This window comes from Onychomys torridus, chromosome 18, assembly GCF_903995425.1.
Source record: "Onychomys torridus chromosome 18, mOncTor1.1, whole genome shotgun sequence".
NCBI classification, from domain to species: Eukaryota; Metazoa; Chordata; class Mammalia; order Rodentia; family Cricetidae; genus Onychomys; species Onychomys torridus.
This window is the reverse complement of record NC_050460.1, coordinates 38,020,748-38,040,488: the sequence shown is the minus strand read 5'-3', so window position 1 is coordinate 38,040,488 and position 19,741 is coordinate 38,020,748. Positions and strand designations below refer to the sequence as shown.

At 42.8% G+C, this 19,741-nt stretch overlaps 1 protein-coding gene and 2 pseudogenes across 1 annotated transcript in view; 2 read left to right on the top strand and 1 right to left on the bottom strand.

Annotated features, from left to right (window-relative positions):
- The window catches only part of Gpr45 (G protein-coupled receptor 45), a 98,020-nt gene that overhangs the window by 3,931 nt on the left and 74,348 nt on the right, over positions 1-19,741 (bottom strand). The gene's annotated exons all lie outside the window — the stretch shown is intronic.
- On the top strand, positions 179-8,122 carry LOC118569394 (annotated as a pseudogene).
- Positions 17,768-18,218, top strand: LOC118569393 (annotated as a pseudogene).

Genomic DNA, 19,741 nt, shown 5'->3' with positions numbered 1-19,741 from the left:
TTATAGGTACCGGTGACCTTACATGTGAGGGTTTCACATCTCTGCATTCAGCCAACCAACCTAGGTAACCCCAGCAGGGTCTGAACTGAACAAATACAGACTCCTCCTTGTCACTGTTCTAAACAACACAACTCTTTGCATACTTCTGTCATCACAGTGTGTCATACATGATCTGAAGATGAGTTATGGTGTTACATGCGAACACCTCACCATCTTCTTAGAGATGTTAGTCTATAAGGGAGCATTGGGATAAACTTCTTGTGAATTACTGGGACAGGAGAGCAGAGAGAATGATTCATTTATTTCTGATTTAGGACAAAGATTGGTATTTACAAAGAGTGCGTCGCGTCAAGCAGTTCAGGAAACCCAAGAAGCTAACTATCCTTTGGGCACTTGGAAGCTCTGCCTTTTAGGTACTTTGGAATTACCACTTATGTAGTTGGGAGTGGATCTGTATGAAAATCAGTGGAATAGGGCCTTGGGCAAACAAACCACCTGCTTTGGAATGCCAGCTTCAAGCCAGCAGGGCTCTCGCCTGCTTGAATATGTGTGTCCTCAGCACCTAGGACAGCGCCTGGCTGCTTGATGAAAAAAATAAGATTAGTTTTGAGATCTGGCCAGAGCTTGGGGGAAGGAAGTCTGTCTGTCGAGGCTGGGAGGGAAGCGCTCACGCCAGGTTAGTCACCGCCCCGTCAGCATAGGCAAGGGAGACCCCAACAAGCCGCGGGGTCAAGATGACCCCCGCGGTCATCTTCGTGCAGATGTGCGGGGAGGAGCACAAGAAGAAGCACCCGGACTCCTCCCTCGGTCACTTCGCCGAGTTCTCCAAGTGCTCCATGTCTGCAAAGGAAAAGTCGAAGTTCGAAAATTTGGACAAGAGTGACAAAGCTCGTTATGACAGGGAGATGAAGAATTATGTTCCTCCCAAAGGTGATAAGAAAGGAAAGAAAATTGATCCTAATGCTCCAAAAAGACCACCCTCTGCCTTCTTCCTGTTTTGCTCTGAACATCGACCAAAGAACAAAAGTGAACACCCAGGCCTGTCTATTGGAGATACTGAAAAAAAAAAAAAAAAAAAAAAAAAAAAAATTGGGCGAGATATAGTCTGAACAGTCTGCCAAAGATAAACAACCCTATGAGCAGAAAGCAGCCAAACTAAAGAAGTCTGAAAAGGATGCTGCTGCATTACCGTGCCAAGGGCCAAAGTGAAGCAGGAAAGAAGGGTCCTGGTAGACCAACAGGCTCACAGAAGAAGAGTGAACCAGAAGATCGGGAAGAGGCGGAGGAGGGGGAGGAAGAGGAGGAAGAAAAAATGGCTGTCCTAAATGTGTGGCGTGTATGTGCTCAGGCAATTATTTTGCTAAGAATGTGAAATTCAAGTGCAGCTCAACATTAGCTTCAGTATAAAAACTGTACAGATTTTTGTATAGCTGATGAGATTCTTTGTAGAGAAAATACGTTTTTTTGTTTGTTTGTTTGTTTGTTTGTTTTGTTTTTTTAAAGGAGTTTGTAGCTTTTTCAGGGGCTACAACGTACAGTTAGATTTAAAGCTTTTGATGTTGAATGTTCCTAGATATTTAATGGTTTCTTTAATTTCTTATGATAGCACAGCAAACAATAGGAATTTTTATTACTGGTAAATTTTGGTCTTTTTTTTTAAGGATGTTGCATTTTTTAATTTATAATAAAATAATGCATATTAAAATGATTAGTTTTTATACCATCACTGTAATACTTTTTTATTTCATCTTTTTAAAAAGGAGATTACAGACTATCCTTTGTTAAGATATTTTATCTGCAGAGTTAAAAGTGGAGATTTAAAAAAGTAAACTTTATTAAAACATCACACAGCAAAATTAACCAGACCTAAACTCTATAACCTAAGTCTTAGCTTAAAAAACAACAACACCTTCTTGAGGTGTGAATGGCATGTGAACAGGTGTATGTGTTTACATCTCAATAGTGCCAGGGACAAGTGTGTAACTGGAAACCATCACAACCACCAAAGCCATAAACACATCCATAGTTCTGAAAGTTGGCCTTCTACTCTCTTTACTGAGATCTACCTTCGGAGGAAAAAAAAAACGATTTAAATGTGTTTTTACTAAAAAATTTTAGTACATTTGTTTAACTTTGAGACAGGTATAAACTCCCACTCACTGGAGTCATAAGGAAGTAGTGATCTTGTGTATATTCTTTGCCTTGTTTCTCTGGCAGGAACATCAGATGAGTCTAATAACCTGCTATGTGATTTTTCTTGGAAACACGGAGGAGGAGGAGGAGAGAGGACCAGTTCTTAAAAACAGCGTTAATCTTCACTGCTTTTTTTCAGAGATGTGGCAGGAATGGTGTCCAGGAGCCAAGGCAGGAGTGGTGTCCAGGAGCCAAGGTCCACAGTCAAATGTCTTTGCTGGGTGAAACAGATCCTCCCCATGTATCCATCCCCTGGGCATCCTCACTCACAAATACCTTCCTTTGGACTCCCTCATCTAGAATGCGTCAGGCCTGGGTACGGAGTAGCTGTGCCTATCACAGATTCATATCACCACATCTGGATGGCAGAAGGCTCTCTGGAGGTGGCACTCTTCTCATTTGAGCCCTGTGGCAAGCCAATCACATCGCTACAATGGCTGTTGTCTTGTGTACTCAGTAGAGTTATGTGCACACATTTGCACATGGACTGGACCTGACAGTAGCATGTTTTGAAGTCCCACTGTGTCCACTGCAGCTGATTGCCCCAGGATGGTGGCCCCAGGAAGTCTACTCTGGAGCCTGACCTTGATGAGGCAGACTCCAGGCCCTCAGCTAGAAACAGAAACTAGGAGTTTGCAGTAGCTACAGCTGCTGAGGGATCACAGGGCTGTAGGCAGATGCGGCTGTAAGATATGCTGACGGCTCTCTTATCCTCACCAGATTCCCGGCCCTCTCCATCCTGCCCTTACCTGGGAGGATGGACCCTCGTCCACGAAGAGGGGTGAGAAATGAGGTCTATTCTGCCCCAGCTTCCTTCTGCCTGGTTGTGGGTGATCCTCCTGCAAAGCCCTAGCTTCTGGAGACAGATGTTCTCTACAACCTACAACCTGGCCTTCTTCTCAGGTTCTCCATGTGCTTCCTGTCTCCCTGCTGGCCTCCTTCACTTCCCTTATCCTAGTTCACCTTAGTGCTTTTCCTGAATCTATTTTCAACACCATGCCTAAGGTCATCCAAACAGAAGTTACTAGGAAGCAGAAAATAAAAGCAGATAGTATGGGCAAAGGCGTATGTGTGTGGTTTTCAAACAGTTACATTCCCACAGGTACCTTTGGAGTATTTACTTCTTACCCTATGTTTAATGGATGCTGTAGCCTTTCATTTTTACCTGATTTCTTACCTGCATCTTTGCCGATCCCCCTTAAACAGGCACTCCTAGAAGTGTCTGACTTGAGTTATGCTGATGATGCTCACACAATGCTGTAGGAGAAGCTCGAATCTTAGTTCCTGACTTACTTTAAATACTATTGTTCTCACCACAGCATGCCAAGGTTGAGCCTATTTTATTACCTCACTGTGGTGGTTTGAATAAAAATGCTCCCCATAGACTCATAGGGAATGGCACTCTTAGGAGGTGTGACCTTTTTGGAGTAAGTATGGCTTTGTTGGAGGAAGTGTATCACTAGGGGTGGGCTTTGGTGTTTCACATGCTCAAGCCAGACCCACAGGCTCTCTCTCTTTATGTTGCCTGCAGTTCCAAATGTAGAACTCTCAGCTCCTTCTCTAGCACCATGTCTGCCTGCATACTGTCATGTCCCACCATGATAATAATGGACTAAACCTCTGAATTGTAAGCCAGCTCCAATTAAATGCTTTCTATTGTAATAATAGTTGCCTTGGTCATTGTGTCTCTTCACAGAAATAAAATCCTAACTATGATGCTACTGACTTCCTCTTAATGATTGATGAATAAGTGTTTTGAAGTCCTCTGAGAAGCATTGAAACTATAACAATATTTAAATCTCTGTGTGACACTCCACTGACAATGGACAGTATCCATTTTGTCCCTACCCTGCACAGTTAAGTATCTCTTGTCTTTACCCACATTCTCTCATTCTTTTACATCTATTGGCTATAAGCTTTATTTTTATTTTTGCCTAGTTAAGGTCACCTATTTATCACCTGTAACTCAATCTTCTGTGATTATTTTTATAAGCAGACTTTAATAAAGCTATTTACATTCTTATGACAGTGTAATATTTTTCAAATTTGGGTATTTTATCTGTTAGAAGCCTATTTTCCTGACTAGTTCAAGATTATGATCTACAGGGTCCAAATATACAAGGAGTATATTCCTAATATAAAAGTCAAGTTAAGTATACATTTTTAATAACTTACCAAAACTTGGAAGCTAAGAGAACCACATATTACAGTTTACTTGGTATATGGTCCATGACTGTCATATACAGATGTTTGTGTTTCCCTTGAGTTTCTCATCACCCCCTTTTCACACTGTGATGTCATTCTTTGGTCTAGTAGTTTTGATCAGGCTTGCTAGCCCTCCTGAATATTTGCCTCTGCTCCAGATCTGGGCTCTGTCCCCTGGGTCAGTAGCATGGCTGCTCATGATTCACTTGTTCTGAAATCCATTGCTGTCTCTTTTCTGGAAAATGACTGTAAATTGCTTGCTAAGAAAATGTTCCAACAGGAAAGCTTCAAGCTAAGAAAGCACTCTAAGCCTTTGCATCTCTGAAAAAAAAAAAAAGGTATTTTTCTTCTACCTTCTCACAGATGGACACTTTGTCTGACTATTGAGGCATCGAGAATTTACTGCCCGAAATGGAAGGCTTTGCTCCTTCAATAATCGGTGTCGCTGATGTTGGCTTTAAAGTAGATTCCATTGTTTTCCTTCATTGATGACAAGCTTTTTTTTCTCTTGAAGTTGTGTTATTTTTTTCCTCTGGAAATGTTGCTGAAAGATGTACATTTGGGTCATTTCCTACTATGTGGGACACTCACTCACTGAGTCATTTAAACCCAAAGGTACATGCAGGTCAACTCTAGAAAAACCTTTTCCTCTGTAGGGTTATTACCTTCCCACTGATCTTCCTGTGGTAGAACACAGACTGCTTTGAATGCTAGGCCCATTCTTCCGGCTTCAATTTTCTTTTCCATTAAAAAACCTTTCTCTCTTGTATCCTATACTCTGTGGTGATTTTTTTAAAAAGAAAAACTTTTATGTTAAGTGTTTTTTTTCAGTCTCATGTAGTCCATGATGGCCTCAAAATCTCCATGTAGCCTCAAATCCTACACCTCCTACCTCTACCTCCCAAATTCTAGGATCATAGGCAAGTGACATTGTGCCCATCTCATTTAATTTTACTTAATTCTGTTGTTTGTTTGGGTTTTTTTTTTTCCAGGAAAGGATTTCTCTGTGTAGCTGCCCTGGCTGTCCTGGAATTCAATTTGTAGACCAGACTGACCTCAGACTCACAGAGATCCACTTGCCTCTGCCTCCCAAATCTTGGGATTAAATGGTACACACCTAGCTAGGTCAGCGTTTTACCACAGCAACAGAAGAGCACAGTAGAACATCCGTGACATCTTTGGCTCACAATCTGTTTTGCCTGCAAAATATGCTCGGGCAGGGGAACTTGTGGGAGTAGCCAACAAATGTCTGACTTAACTTAAAGCCCATCCCATGAAAAAGAACCCACACCTGACACTGCTTGGGAAACCAAGAACCAGAGACTAGGTAGCCCAGAGATCCAGGGTGAAACTAAACATGACTGATCTAATTAAAAAAAAAAAAAAAAGAAATCAATAAAATGATTCCTAATAATATTCTGCTATACTCATAGATCAGTGCTTTATCCAGTCATCATCTGAGAGGCTTCCTCCAGGAGCAGATGGGAACAGATGTAGAGACCCACAGCCAGACATGCAGAGAAAGTATCTAAATTGGATGTCTCCATCAAATCCCTCCCCTTAGAGCTCAAAGAACCCTGCTGAAGAGGAGGGGGAAAGATTGTATGATCCAGACAGGAGTACTCGGCCCTCTGAATCAACTAAGCAAGGTGCATGTGAGCTCATAGAGACTGAAGCAGCAATCACAAGGTCTACATGGGTCTGCACCAGATCCTCTGTGTATATATAATAGCTATTAGCTTAGTATTGTTATGAGACTCTTGATAGAAAGGATAAGTGGGTCTCTCAGTCTTGTGTCTGTTCTTGAGACTCTTCCTCCTGTTGGGTTGCTGTGTCCAACTTCAATATGCACATTTTTGCTTCATCTTATTATGATTTATTTTGTCATGTTTGGTTGTTATCTCTTAGAAGCCTGTTCTTTTCTAATGAGTGACAGAAAGGGAGTGGATACGGAGTGGGGGCACAGGGAGAAGGGAGGAACTGGGAGGACTAAAGGGAAGGGAAACTGTAATTGGGATATATTGTGTGAGGAAATCTATATTCAAGAAAAGAAAACAATAAAATAGAGAAGGGAAAGAAGGAGGAGGAAGAAGGAGGAGAAGAGGAGGAAGAACAGGAAGAGGAAGAGGAGGAAGAAGAAAAAGAAGAAGAAGAAAAAGAAGAAGAAGAAGAAGAAGAAGAAGAAAAGAAGAAGAAGAAGAAGAAGAAGAGAAGAAGAAGAAGAAGAAGAAGAAGAAGAAGAAGAAGAAGAAGAAGAAGAAGAAGAAGAAGGGGAAGAAGAAGAAGAAGAAGAAGAAGAAGAAGAAGAAGAAGAAGAAGAAGAAGAAGAAGAAGAAGAAGAAGAAGAAAGAAAAGTATGAGCATGTCAAACAGGGACTGTAAACTCAGCCCTGGACTAATATGGCTCCTATTAAGTTATGATGTGCTTAATCTCTCTAAGCCTTTATCTCTTCATCTGTAGAATGGGGATAACCACTGTGCCACTGAAGAAGATTCCTACAAAATGGTCCTGAGGGAAGATGTAAGATTCTAGGCACAACAAGCATCTGTTAACTCCCGGCTGAGAACTAATCCTCAGTTCAAGGATGGGAGCTTTATTTGTCTTGGCCATAGGTCCTTATGGTTGAAGATGCTTTTGAATTATTAGCGATGTATCATTAAATGTGCACTCTTGTGATGACTGGTGTTAGTTGTAAACTTTACAGGATCTAGAATTACCTTGAAGATAGGCCTCTAGACATTGGTATTTTTAGGGATTATCTAGATTAGGGATTATCTAGATTAGAATGTCTGTGAGGGATCGTCGTGATTGAGTTGACAGATGGGGGAAAATTGCATCTTGCTTATGGATTTAATGTGGTTGGTTGCTTCAAACTCCTGATACCTTGACCTCCTTGCTGTAATGGACTGACTAAACCCTTAAACTGTGAGCCAAAATAAATGCTTCTCACATGAGTTGCTTTTGTCATGGTATTTTATCACAGCAACAAGAAAAGAAACTAATATAACTTCATTTACAAATTCTGTAAAAGCATAATAGACTTTAAAAACTCAGGCATTTGATTTTGACTAAACTTTAACTAGCTGCATGTTTTTTCCTCTGAGAAATACCTGTATAATATTTTCAATAGCTGGGCATGGTGGTACATGACTGTGATGTCAGTACTCAGCAAATTGAGTGAGGCACAAAATTGTAAGTCAAGGTCAACATCAGTTAACGAGACCTTGTCACAGAAAGCAAAATGGTGATGTTGATAATTTCAACGAAAAGAATGCTATAGTTGAGAAAAAAAATTATTTGAGTAGTCATCAAATAAGAAAGGAGGAGCAGACAGCAGCTTCCAGCCCACATGCATTGCCTAACCAATCTTCATTGTAGCTGGCAGTGCAGGCAGAAATCAGCTGGGAGGGGGGGCACCAATAGGCTTCAAGAAGTTCTAAATAGGAGATTGGAATTGGCTTGTTCTCTCCTCCACTCAAAACAAAACACAATCACTCATCACATAACAGTGGGGATGTTTGTTGTTTGTTTGTTTATGAAATTACATTGTTAGGTGCCTGTTATTTTGGAAATATCATAAAGTGTAATTACACACACTAGGATGGATATGATGTCACTAGCTAATGTACACTGTGAATGTTGCTAGCTTGCTTCCTCTGACTTGCTCATTCTGCTTTCTTATAGAACCTGGATCCACCAGCCCTGGGACGGCAGCACCTATAATGGGCTGGCCCTTCCCTCATTGACCACTAATTGAGAAAATGCCTTACAGCTGGACCTCATGTAGGCATTTCCTCAACTGTGGCTCCTTCCTCTCTCATAACTCTACCTTGTATCAAGTCAACACACAAAAGCCAGCCAGTGCAATAACTAAGGAAGACTATGGGTATGACTTCTTTCTCTCTCTTTTTTCTTTTTCTTTTTTGGTTTTTCGAGACAGGGTTTCTCTGTGTAGTTTTGCACCTTTCCTGGAACTCACTTTGTAGACTAGGCTGGCCTCGAACTCACAGAGATCCGCCTGCCTCTGCCTCCCAAATGCTGGGATTAAAGGCGTGTGCCACCACCGCCTGGCAGTATGTGACTTCTTTCCCAGCAGCCTGCCTGATAGTTTCTAACACTGTGAAAGGCAGCCCTCAGGGGAAGGAACTTCTATCTGAGTCTAGTTTGATTTCTTCATGTCTAGAAGCTAAAGCATGTGGGTATCTTCAGAAATGGGGTCTTGATGTCTAACTCTGTCATGCAGCCACCCACAGTGGCAATGGCCTTCGGGTTTGTGAGGCTCCAGTGACCTCCCTAGCAAACAATTCATGGGAGGAACCACATCCCTGGCACTAGGATTTATACCCAACAATCTTGGAGCTCTTGGAAGTACCCTTTTGTATTAATTTAGGATATTCTCAAGTAAACTCCTTAGCTTGCCTTAATTCTTCTCCCAGATTTAATCTAGACAGCTTTCAGTGGATAGCACTATGTAAATCTATATAAATAGGCCTTTTATAGAGAGTGGGCAAGATTTCTGAAGGCTCACCCATGTCTGCTCCAAGCAAGTAACAATTGGTCTTGGGTAATATCTTAGTTAGAGTTTTAGTGCTGGGATGAGACATCATGACCATGGCAACTTTTAAAAAGCAATACATTTAATTGGGGCTAGATTCCATTTCAGAGGTTTAATCTGTTATTATCATGGAGAGGACATGGCCACATTTGGGCAGACATGGTGCAGGAGAGGGGCTGAGAATTCTACATCTGAATCCACAGGCAGCAGGAAGAAAGAGTGAGCCACTAGGTCTGGCTTGATTTTCTGAAACCTTGAAGCCCACCCACAGTAACACACTTCCTCCAACAAGGTCACATCTACTCCAACAAGTCTACACCTCCGAATAGTGCCACTCTCTACGAGTCTATGGAGGTCATGTTCATTCAGACCACCACAGGTGGCTAAGAGGATACTATAAAGGAAGCATTGACAAGGTCCAAGATAGCAGAAAGTGATGTCATCACTCATATGAGTTGTTTCATCAAAAGAACACTTGGACACCATGGCACGGCTGGGAGAAATCACACCATCTAGTCCTCCATAACTTACAATCACTTTTCATGGGCCATATGGCCTCCTCACACTTGAGTGCTGCCACTGCTCTAGTGCTACTGGGAATCACCCCAGCCCTGGTAGTCTTCGCTGAGCTTCTCTGTGTGACTCTGCTTTGCTCAGGCCCAGAGGGGAACAAAGCTACACTCTGGCCTATGGTGTCTGTTGCTAGAGTCCGACAGGTTCTATTAGTCTCTTCTGGCTGTGAGAGGTGTCCTTCAGAAGCTGTCCTCTGCATCTGAGCATCCTTGCACATTGACAAAAACCAATAGAGCAGAGCCACTACTCACTGCTAAGAGTGCAAACCATTTGTATGCACACTCTAATGGTTCGTGTGTTTGCTTTAAAACCTGTAGTGGTGTGTGTGTATGTGCACTCGCACATGTGTGTGTACACACATGCTTGTGGAGGTCAAAGGACAACCTACCAGAGTTGGTTCTCTTTCTCCACTATGTGGATTCCAGGGTCAAACTCAAGTCATCAGACTTGGAAGCGAATACCTTTACCCACTGGGCCAACTTACCAGCCTAGTGTTTGTAACCTTTTGGAACTATTTTTCAAAAATTGGAGAAAAGGCAGGTATACTGGATATATAGGTAAACACACACACACACACACACACACACACACACACACACACACACACACACATCTAATAGAATTTTTCTCCTTACTGATCCAGTTTCAGCTAAGTGGTGGGAAACTTGATAGGCTCTGTCTCCACAGCATTTACTATTACTTCATGGAACCCATTGGTGTTTGGAATATTGGGTTTTTCAGTCTCTCCTCCAGAAGAACATATTGTTTCTCAAATGCCAAATCTGGAAATGGAGTCAATTTTGGCAGATGGAAAAGTGGGAAACAGCCCTTTGCTGTGGAAACAGCTTGACTCCATCATTACCTGCAACCTTGTCACCTGCCTCTTCGACACAAACTCAAACAGATGGCATATTTCAATCTCAATAACTTTATCGGCAATTAAAAAATATGCAAGGGCTGCCAAAAGTAATACATCAAGTAGCAGTGTTTAAAAACAGGTGTTGGGCCATGTGTCTCGACTTCCAAGAAAGGTAAGCTGAAAGGAGCCTGTTTTTTTCAGTCCTTAGCTCAGGCAAGACTCTCAGGGTGGGATTTTTCAACTAGGGCAGAATTGAGGATGTTTTTAATGAAGTAAATCTTTATTGCTCGTTCTTCTTAGCAATGGTCGAACTTCCTTGTGTGCATTTCCTGTGATAGGTGAATTCTTCTACATAGTTGGGCAGTTCTGGAGCTTGGCCCTAGATTGGCTGCATTAGCATCCCCAGGATGTGTTATATCTTCATGGCCCCCTACTGTTGTGAAATATTAGCTTAAGATATGTTACTTTCATTTATGCTGTGGAATATTTGTTTAATGTTGTAAAGATGTGTTGCATTCTTTCATGTTGCATTTGTTTAACTCTGTGAAGCTGTGTTACTTTGTCTGTCTAAAGCACCTGATTGGTTTAATTAAGAGCTGAGTGGCCAACAGCACAGCAGGAGAAAGAAGTAGGTGGGACTGGCTTTCAGAGACTATAAATAGAAGTAGAGGATAGGAAGGAGCAAGAAAAAGAGGAGAGGAGGATGCCAGGGGCCAGCCACCCAACCACACAACCAGTCATGAAGGAAGAAGGAAAAAAAAGTATATAGAATAGAGAAAGATAAAAACCCAGAGGCAAACGGTAGATGGGATCATTTAAGTTAAGAAAAGTTGGCTAGAAACAAGCCAAGCTAAGGCTGAGCATTCATAAGTAAGAATAAGTCTCTGTGTCTTTATTTGGTAGCTGGGTGGTAGGCCCCCAAAGAGTAAAAAAAAAAAAAAAAAAATTAAAACAAAAAAACAAAACAAAACCAACTACACTCTACTAGATCAGAAACACTGCATGAGGCACCAGCTGACCTTTAATAAGGCCTCTAGGAGGTCAGGCTTTCTCAGTGAGAACTCTAAGGAAATGTTTGACATAACTTCTCCTGTTTAATGTTCATGCTGACTCCTTTTTACTGGTAACATTTAGTACAGGGAACCCTCTGTGTCAAGTGCTTCCAAATTTATTGATTCAACCAAGCACAGATTGAAGACATTTAAGGAAAAAAAAATGTATCTATGCTAAGAATGGTCAGTCTTTTTCTCCCCTTGTCATGCTGTGGAATGATACACAGTAGTGGTGCTTATAATAGTATCATAATGGTATCAAGTCACCTGGAGACGATATGCAGTGCATGGGACGATACAGTCACTTTGCCATTCTACATAAGAGACTGGGGCTTCTGCACAAGGAGAGGAGAGTCCTGAAACCATTCCCATGTGGATGCTCGTGGATGAGTGCTGTTGGATTCAGCATCAGGACCAAGTGGTCTGACTCAGGACCCAGGGTCTTAAGATCTGGGCTATGCAGAAGCTGCTTACATAATCACACATTGGGAAATCACATCTGATTTTTTTTTTTTTTTATCCAGGTGTGATTGAATGCTGGATGACCTGGGAATTAAACCCGGTTCCTCTGGAACATTGTCATGTTCTTAACCGCTGAATCATCCCTGTCCTCTACAACCAATTTTTATATCAGAAATGAATCACCAGTTTGGAGCAGCAGCCATGTCTTTCACAGAAAATGTAGGAACAAGGAAGTGCTGAAGCAGCACATAAGATCAGGAGCTTGAGGAGGAAACAGCTCAACATCATAGCAGCTGAGAAGCAAATACTGAGAGGAGATATGGTGATTTGCATGAGAATGTTCCTCATAGGCTCAGCTATTTGAATACTTGGTCCCCAGTTGGTGGTGCTGTTTGGGAGGTTGTGGAACCTTTGCAAAGTTGATCCTTGCTGGAGGAATTACATCATTGAAAGCAGGCTTTGAGGATTTAAACCTGCACTCCACTTCCAGTTTTCTCTCTGTTTCTTGCCAGTTTGAAGTTGTGAGTGCTCAGTTTCCTGCTCCTGCTTCCATCCCTGCTGATTCTTACCAACCACACTTCCCCACCATAATACACTCAGCCCTCCGGAACTGTATGCCCAAATAAACGCTTTCTTCACAGCAATAGAAAGGTAACGAAGACAGAAGTTGGTGCCTGAGTGTTGCTATTTCTGTGATGACCTTGACCATGTTGATCTTTTGAGGAATGTGGAAGATTTAGAAACTTTGAACTAAAAAGGTTTCAAGGATGTAAAGCTTCAGAACTTAAAATGCCATACTAGTAGCACCCTGAAAGACAGTCATGCTGAGAGCAATGTAGACTATGGAGGTCTGGCTCAAGAGGCCTCAGAGGGAAGCCAGGGCTTTACCAGTAACTCAGCTAGAAGCCTGTCCTGTGATACTCTGGCAAAGAATCATGGCTCTCTTCCACCCATGCCTTGGGAACTTGCCTGAGGCTAAAATAAAAAATAACAGACTGCTTTCCTTAATGAGGGAGATTTCAAGACAATGGAATATTGAATCTGTGGCATGGTTGTTACTAATGCTGCTTGTACAAGTCTGTAATAAAAAAGAGAGAGAGAGAAAGGGGGGAGAAAGAAAAAAATGCACAGTTGGTAGAGAAAAAGCTCACTAGGAAGCTTGTGTTACGGCTGAAGTATATGCGGGAAGAGAAGCGATAAGGGTTAAGTTTAGTGTCAAGATGGAAAGGCCTGTTCCACGCTGGAATAAAGGGAAGGGTACCCTCAGGGCAAGACTCCACCCAGCTAATGTTCTAACTTGTGAAAGAGAGTTTAAGGGCTTTTCCACTCCTGGGAAGAAACGGAGTGCAAAAGGTGCTGCTGATTGTTTCAAGGAGACCAGGCTCCATCCCAAGCTGGAAGCCAAGATGGGCGGTGCTCTACACACTGTGCTGGTGTTTGGAGGCATGAAGAATGCAAGAGCGAAGGGACCATGTATTCTTCCTCCACAGTTTGAGAGCGCTGCAGCTGAGGCAGGCAGCGTGTGTCAGGAGAGCACCTGTGTGAAGGCCCCGAGAGGCCATTGTGTGAAGCTGTGAAACTAAAGCCTCCAAGATATTGGAGATGCCAGAACCATGGGACATATGCTAAGAAGAGCTGCATAGAAGGAGTGGAACCAGCGTGTGTGTGTGTGTGTGTGTGTGTGTGTGTGTGTGTGTGTGTGTGTGTGTGTAAGAGAGAGAGAGAGAGAGAGAGAGAGGTGGGGGAGTTGCAATCTGAGAGGCTGGAAGGGTAAGTCATTAGACATGGAGCTACAGCAGGATTTGGAGTTTGCTCTGCTTATTTTCAGTTTTGCTTTTGTCCAGTATTTCCTCACTATGCTCTCATTTCTTTTGGACTGGTAATATATATTTTATACCATTGTATGTTGGAAGTATGTAATTTCATTTTTTTAAAAATTTTATTTTATAAGGGATTATAATTAAAAGATTGCCTTGAGTCTCTGAAGAGATTTTGGACTTCGAACTTTCAAACAGTGTTGACACTATGAAAGACTGTGGGGACTTTCAAAGTTGGACTAAATGTATTTTGCATTATGATATGACTGTGAGACTACGGGAGCCAGGGCGTGTGATGTGGTAGTTTGAATGAGAACTTCCCTATCTTAGTTAGGTTCTTTTTTTTTGAGCTGAGGATCGAACCCAGGGCCTTACGCTTGCCAGGCAAGCGCTCTATCACTGAGCTAAATCCCCAGCCCACTTAGTTAGGTTCTTATTGCTATGAAGAGACACCATGACCATGGCATGACCACTGTTTTTTTTTTTTTTTTTTTTTTTTTTTGGTTTTTCAAGACAAGGTTTCCCTGTGTAGCTTTGCACCTTTCCTGGAACTCACTTGGTAGCCCAGGCTGGCCTCGAACTCACAGAGATCCGCCTGGCTCTGCCTCCTGAGTGCTGGGATTAAAGGCGTGCGCCACCACCGCCTGGTGACCATGGCCACTCTTAAAGAAAACATTTAATTGAGGTGGCTCACTTACTGTCTCAGAGGTTTGGTCCATTATCATCATGACAGGGAACACGGCATGGTGCAGGCAGACATAGTGCTGGAGCTTGCAGGCGACAGGAAGTTGGCTGTCACACTGAGAGAAGCTTGAGAAAAAGACCAAAAAGCCCGCCCCCACAGTGACACACTTCCTCCAACAAGGCCACACCTCCCATTAGTGCCACTCCCTTGGGGGGCCATTTTCTTTCAAACCACCACAACATCCAGTAGGGTCAAATGTTTGAACACGTGGTCTTTAGCTAGCGGTATTGTCCGGGGAGGCTGTGGAACCTTTAGGAAGTGAATCTTTGCCAGGGGAAGTGAATCACGGGGAACAGACTTTGAGTATTTAAAGCCTCATTGCCCCTTCCAGTGTTCTCTATGTTTCTTGCTTCTGTTTGAAGACATGAGCTCTCAGCTTCCTGCTTCGGCCATCATGCCTACCCTGCCATGATACATGGTATTTTTCTCCCTGCACTAAAAAAGTAACTCCGGGGAGGAACCAGAGTCACTATGTCCCCTTTAAGGATAAACTCCCAATGACCTAACTTCCTCCCACCAGACCTCATGTCTGAAATTTATACCGCCTCCCCTAACAAAGCAACATGAGTTTGTGACTAAAATCTTGATTGCATGAACCTTAGGGGGACAGAAGAGCCAAACCACAACAAGACCTATTGTCTCTCAAAAGTAAAATCTGCTAGCTACAAAAAAAGCAACAATAATAAAAACCCCTATAACTTAAAGCTGGGTCCAAGGGAGACACAGGGTGGAGCTGGGATTCGTTGCCATCCCGTGTCTTTGTTCAGCTTTTGGTACCTCTCCACTTCCTTTGCGTAAGGACCAGATAGAAGATGATGGTGCCCAGCCTCATAGAGTCACTGACCACAGGGGTTGTCATGTTGTTGCCATGCTGATAGGATTGATGCCTCAGGCATCAGTGGCTCCAAGGCTACAGACCCATCCCAATAACCAACTGAAATCATTCATGAAGCCTCCACTTACACAAGCTCTAATGACCAAAGAAGTAGCAGTAACATCTCACATTTGTCTAAGACTTTCAAATAGACAAAATGTTGCAGAAATGAGTTCTTACTTCCTTCCCATAGCCCCAATGACATACAGTTATCCCTTAAGGCCCACAGGCACTGTTTCACGAATTCCAAGTTCTGTGAGTGTTCAAGTCCATCTATGAAATGGCACTACCCTCTTCGCTCAGAACCTGCATGTGTCCCCCATACACTCAAATGACTTAGAATATTGAATGCAATGTAAGCCTATACAAATGGTGCTATGCAGTATTGTTTAGGGAACAGTTACAAGACCCATGTGTGTAGTCAGTATGAACGGATATTTTTTAATGGTATCTTTTTGGCATTGGTGGAGACTAAGCTTTGCATGCACTGAGTGAGGCTTCTAGCACTGATAGCCTGACCATCCTTATATGTAGGGTATTTTCAGTCTGCATTTGGTTGCCTCTGAGAGGTGGAATCTGCGTTACAGGTGGCCCACTGTCTTGATATCCGCATTTATACATGCAGAACCGTGATCAAGACAATGACCTCTTTTTTGATACTCGTGGAAGGCAGAGAAATCAAGTCACATCTTCGTTTGTTGAGATGGTGTGTTGGCTTGAAAGAGAATGGTCCCCACAAGGGAGTGACACTAACGGGAAGTGTGGCCTTGTTGGAGTGGGTGTGGCCTTGTTGGAAGAAGTGTGTCACTGTGGAGGTGGGCTTTGAGGTCACATAGATGCATCCAGTGTCTCAGACCACTCCCTATTGCCTGGGAAAGATGAAAAACTCTCAGCTCCCTCTCCAAGCACCATGTCTGCCTGCAAGCTGCCATGTCTCACCTTGATGATAATGGACTGAGCTTCTGAAAATGCAAGCCACCCCAATTAAATGTTTTTCCTTTATAAGAGTTGCCGTGGTCATGGTGTCTCTTCACAGCAATAGAAACCCTAACTAAGGCAGATGGGGTCTTGCTCTGTAGCCCAGGCTGGCCTTGAAGTCATGATCCTCCATCCTTCTGAGGTCTTTGATGTATTTGAAGATTACCTATCTATCTGAAATATCTCTATGTATACCTGGAAGACTTAACTAACATGGCTATGAGTATGATTATCACAGATGATTAATTATTAATCTATTTTTAATTATCCATTACAATTTTAAATGAGCTATATAAACATAATACCTTAAACACGAGTAGAAATATATACATAGTATAACAAAATTAACTTTAAGTTTGTATCAATAGACTAAAATCTATACCAATGTAAAACATTTTAAACAAGTTGTTGCTCTTCAGAAGTAAGTTCCTTAATCTACCCTTTCATCCTTTATATCTGTATCACTCCTGCCTTAGCCTGTTGAGAAAGTAGTCATGTGTCCTGCTTCAGAACTTAGCTTTGACCATTCTCCTCTTTTCTCCCTCCCAATGTCTTGGGGAAGACTCAATCAGGACACCCACTCGGTGTACAATGTGAGCTTCATTATGTGGACAAATGTGCCCCTACAATTTCAGATGATGACTGAATCAATCTTCCGGCTGGCTGTACTTGCTCTAGTTCTGAGGAAGAACCATTAGTTCTTCAAGGCTTCTAACAAGCCCAAACTCACCTGGAGGATATTCACACAATATCTATTTCCTGCATCTTCCTGTTACCACCTTTCTTGGGGGGAGACAGCGCATGATTCCCTAAGGGTTAGCAGCTTCCAAGTGGAGCCCTGAGAATTTGATCTGTGAATTTCACGATTAAAAGCTAACATTTTCACTCTGGCTCAACTCATCTAGAGGTCTTGTAGCTAAGAAGGGGTTTTTAAGTCCACGAACCAGGTAAGAAGAGTCTGCTGCAGGCATGAAGCATATGGTGCCAGTTTAAAAATGGATGTAGCTTGATATTTTAACAAAATCTGAGACAATTAGCACATTTTCAAGATGCTAAAAAAAAAAAAAAAAAAAAAAAAAAAAAGGTCTGCCAATGTTGAGTTTCTCCAGCTAGACCATGTGACATCCCAAGCAGCCTGGCCCAGGGACTTGGAGGACAGGTAGGCTGATGCTGGAGTCAAACCAGACACTGACGTCTCAAACTTCTCCAAGCTGCTTTGTGGAAAAAAAAAAAATTCCCTCCAAAACCACACCTGCGTCACCCTTCTTCCTTTTTACCTGGTTTTCTCAGAACTAATATTAAACTCCTTTTATGCCTCTGTGAGTTTCCTAACATTTTATGTCACAATTCCAGAGAAAAGAAAACCAGACCAAAATACCCACCTAAGTCTAAGTTTTAAAAATACAGTTTTCCGGTTCTCGGATGGCTGAGAGGCCAGAGCACCACAGCCAGGATGGAGGCTGATGTGAATCCAAAGGCCTATCCCCTCCCAGGTGCCCACCTCACTGAGAAGCTGCTGGCCTTGTTCAGCAGTCATGTGACTACAAGCAACTTCAGAAAGGAGCCAGTGAAGCTGCCAAAACCCTCAACAGGGGCATCTCTGAGTTCATCGTGATGGCAGCAGATGCTGAACCCTTGGAGATCATCCTGCACCTTCCACTGCTGTGAGAAGACAAGAATGTCCCCCATGTATTTGTGTACTCCACGTAGGCCCTAGGACCAGTCTGTGGGGTCCCCAGGCCCACCATCGCCTGTTCTGTTACCATCAAAGATGGCTCTCAGCTAAAGCAGCAGATCAGTTCATCCAGCAGCCTCTTCAAAGGCTCTTGGTGTATGCCTGTGGCCTCTGCCCTTTCCTGTTGACTTCCATCCTACTGTGTATCATGTGGTATGTGAGCACTTAGTGTTTCCAGACAGTTATTATAAATATTGTAAAAAAATTACATTTTCCACTTGTAATGTGAAGGAGACATACAATTCTTCAAATATGAGATATGCTATACATAAAGCATTTTACCATTGTGAGTTTATGAATTGATGCTTTATGCCCATTTAAACTGTTGTGTGACTGGGATCAACTTTGAGAGCAGTTCTCTTACCCCAGGAAAAGTCCCTTAGGCTTGTTTATAGTCCCCTGATTTAGTTCTTAACAGTGCTTTCAATTAATTAAAAAAAAAACAAAAAACAAAAACAAACAAACAAACAAAAAACAGGGATTGATAGAACCTTGCCAATTCTAACAGTGGTCCTGGTAATCCTAGCCACTCATCACTCATCCTGTACATCTGCTCCTATGCCTGGGATACATGGAAGTGAGCTGCTCAAAGACCATCTTCACTGAGGTCATAGCAGGCCTGTGTCTTGTGCTGGTATTCACAATCCAGAGCTAGTAAGTCTTGTGGGGCAGGAAGCAAGGCAATTTTACATTATTTTCTCACTTAAGTCACCAAACTGCCAGTTGCCAATGAATCTATGAAATAGAGGAGGCAAAGGGACAAGATAAGTTCCAGGTTCCTGGCTCTGCTTCTCAACCTGTAACCTAGAACGAACTCCTGACTCTCTGGCCTCAGTTTCTCTTTTTGTAAAATAGGACTAAGAGTCCCTACCTACTATATCTTTTGTGAAAACCAATTGTTTGGAAAAGCCCCCTACAAGGCACAAGGCACTAGGAAAAGGCAGGAAGGGGTCTTCATCACGGTGTGCCAGATTTAAAGAGTGCACTGGGGATGGGGGATGGGGTGGGTCTGAACTAGCTGTTGGTGTGTGGGATGGTGTACTGTACTCTTCTGAGGCACTGTGCTTCTTTTTCTAGTCTGATTTAGAGTAAGGCATTTGATGCCTCGTAAGAGCTCATTATCTCATTGACCTCATCACCCTCAGCACCCAAGTCTGAGAAGGACACACAGCCTTGCCCAGTGCCTCAGAACCTCCTCACTCGGGCCGTCCCTAAGTGCCCCAGGGTGGACTTCTGCAGCAGACCCTCCTGTATCCAGAATTTCACTACTTTCGGAAAGGAAGAAAGAAACTTGGATTTAGGTGCTAGGTTTCTAAGATTCTGGGTAAGATGCTAGTTTATTACTGTGTTTAACCAGTATTTCCTGAGCAATTGCTGTGGGCAGGCCCAGGGACAGGATGATGAACTCTGTCTTTTAGGGATTTATAATCCTGGTGGCTTTTCTCCGGATGTGGTCTGGAGAGGAGCTGCATGAAGGCGACAGGTAAACAGGACACAGTAGCCTGTTCCTTTAATCCCAGCCTTTAGAGGCAGAGGCGGGTGGGTCTCTGTGGGTTTGAGACCAGCCTGGTCTACAGAGTGAGTTCCAGGCTGGGTACCATAGCGAGACCCTGCCTTAAGAAAGAAAGATAAATGATGAGGTCTATGGGGGTTTGAGTGAGAATATTCCCTATAACCAACCGCAGGCATTTG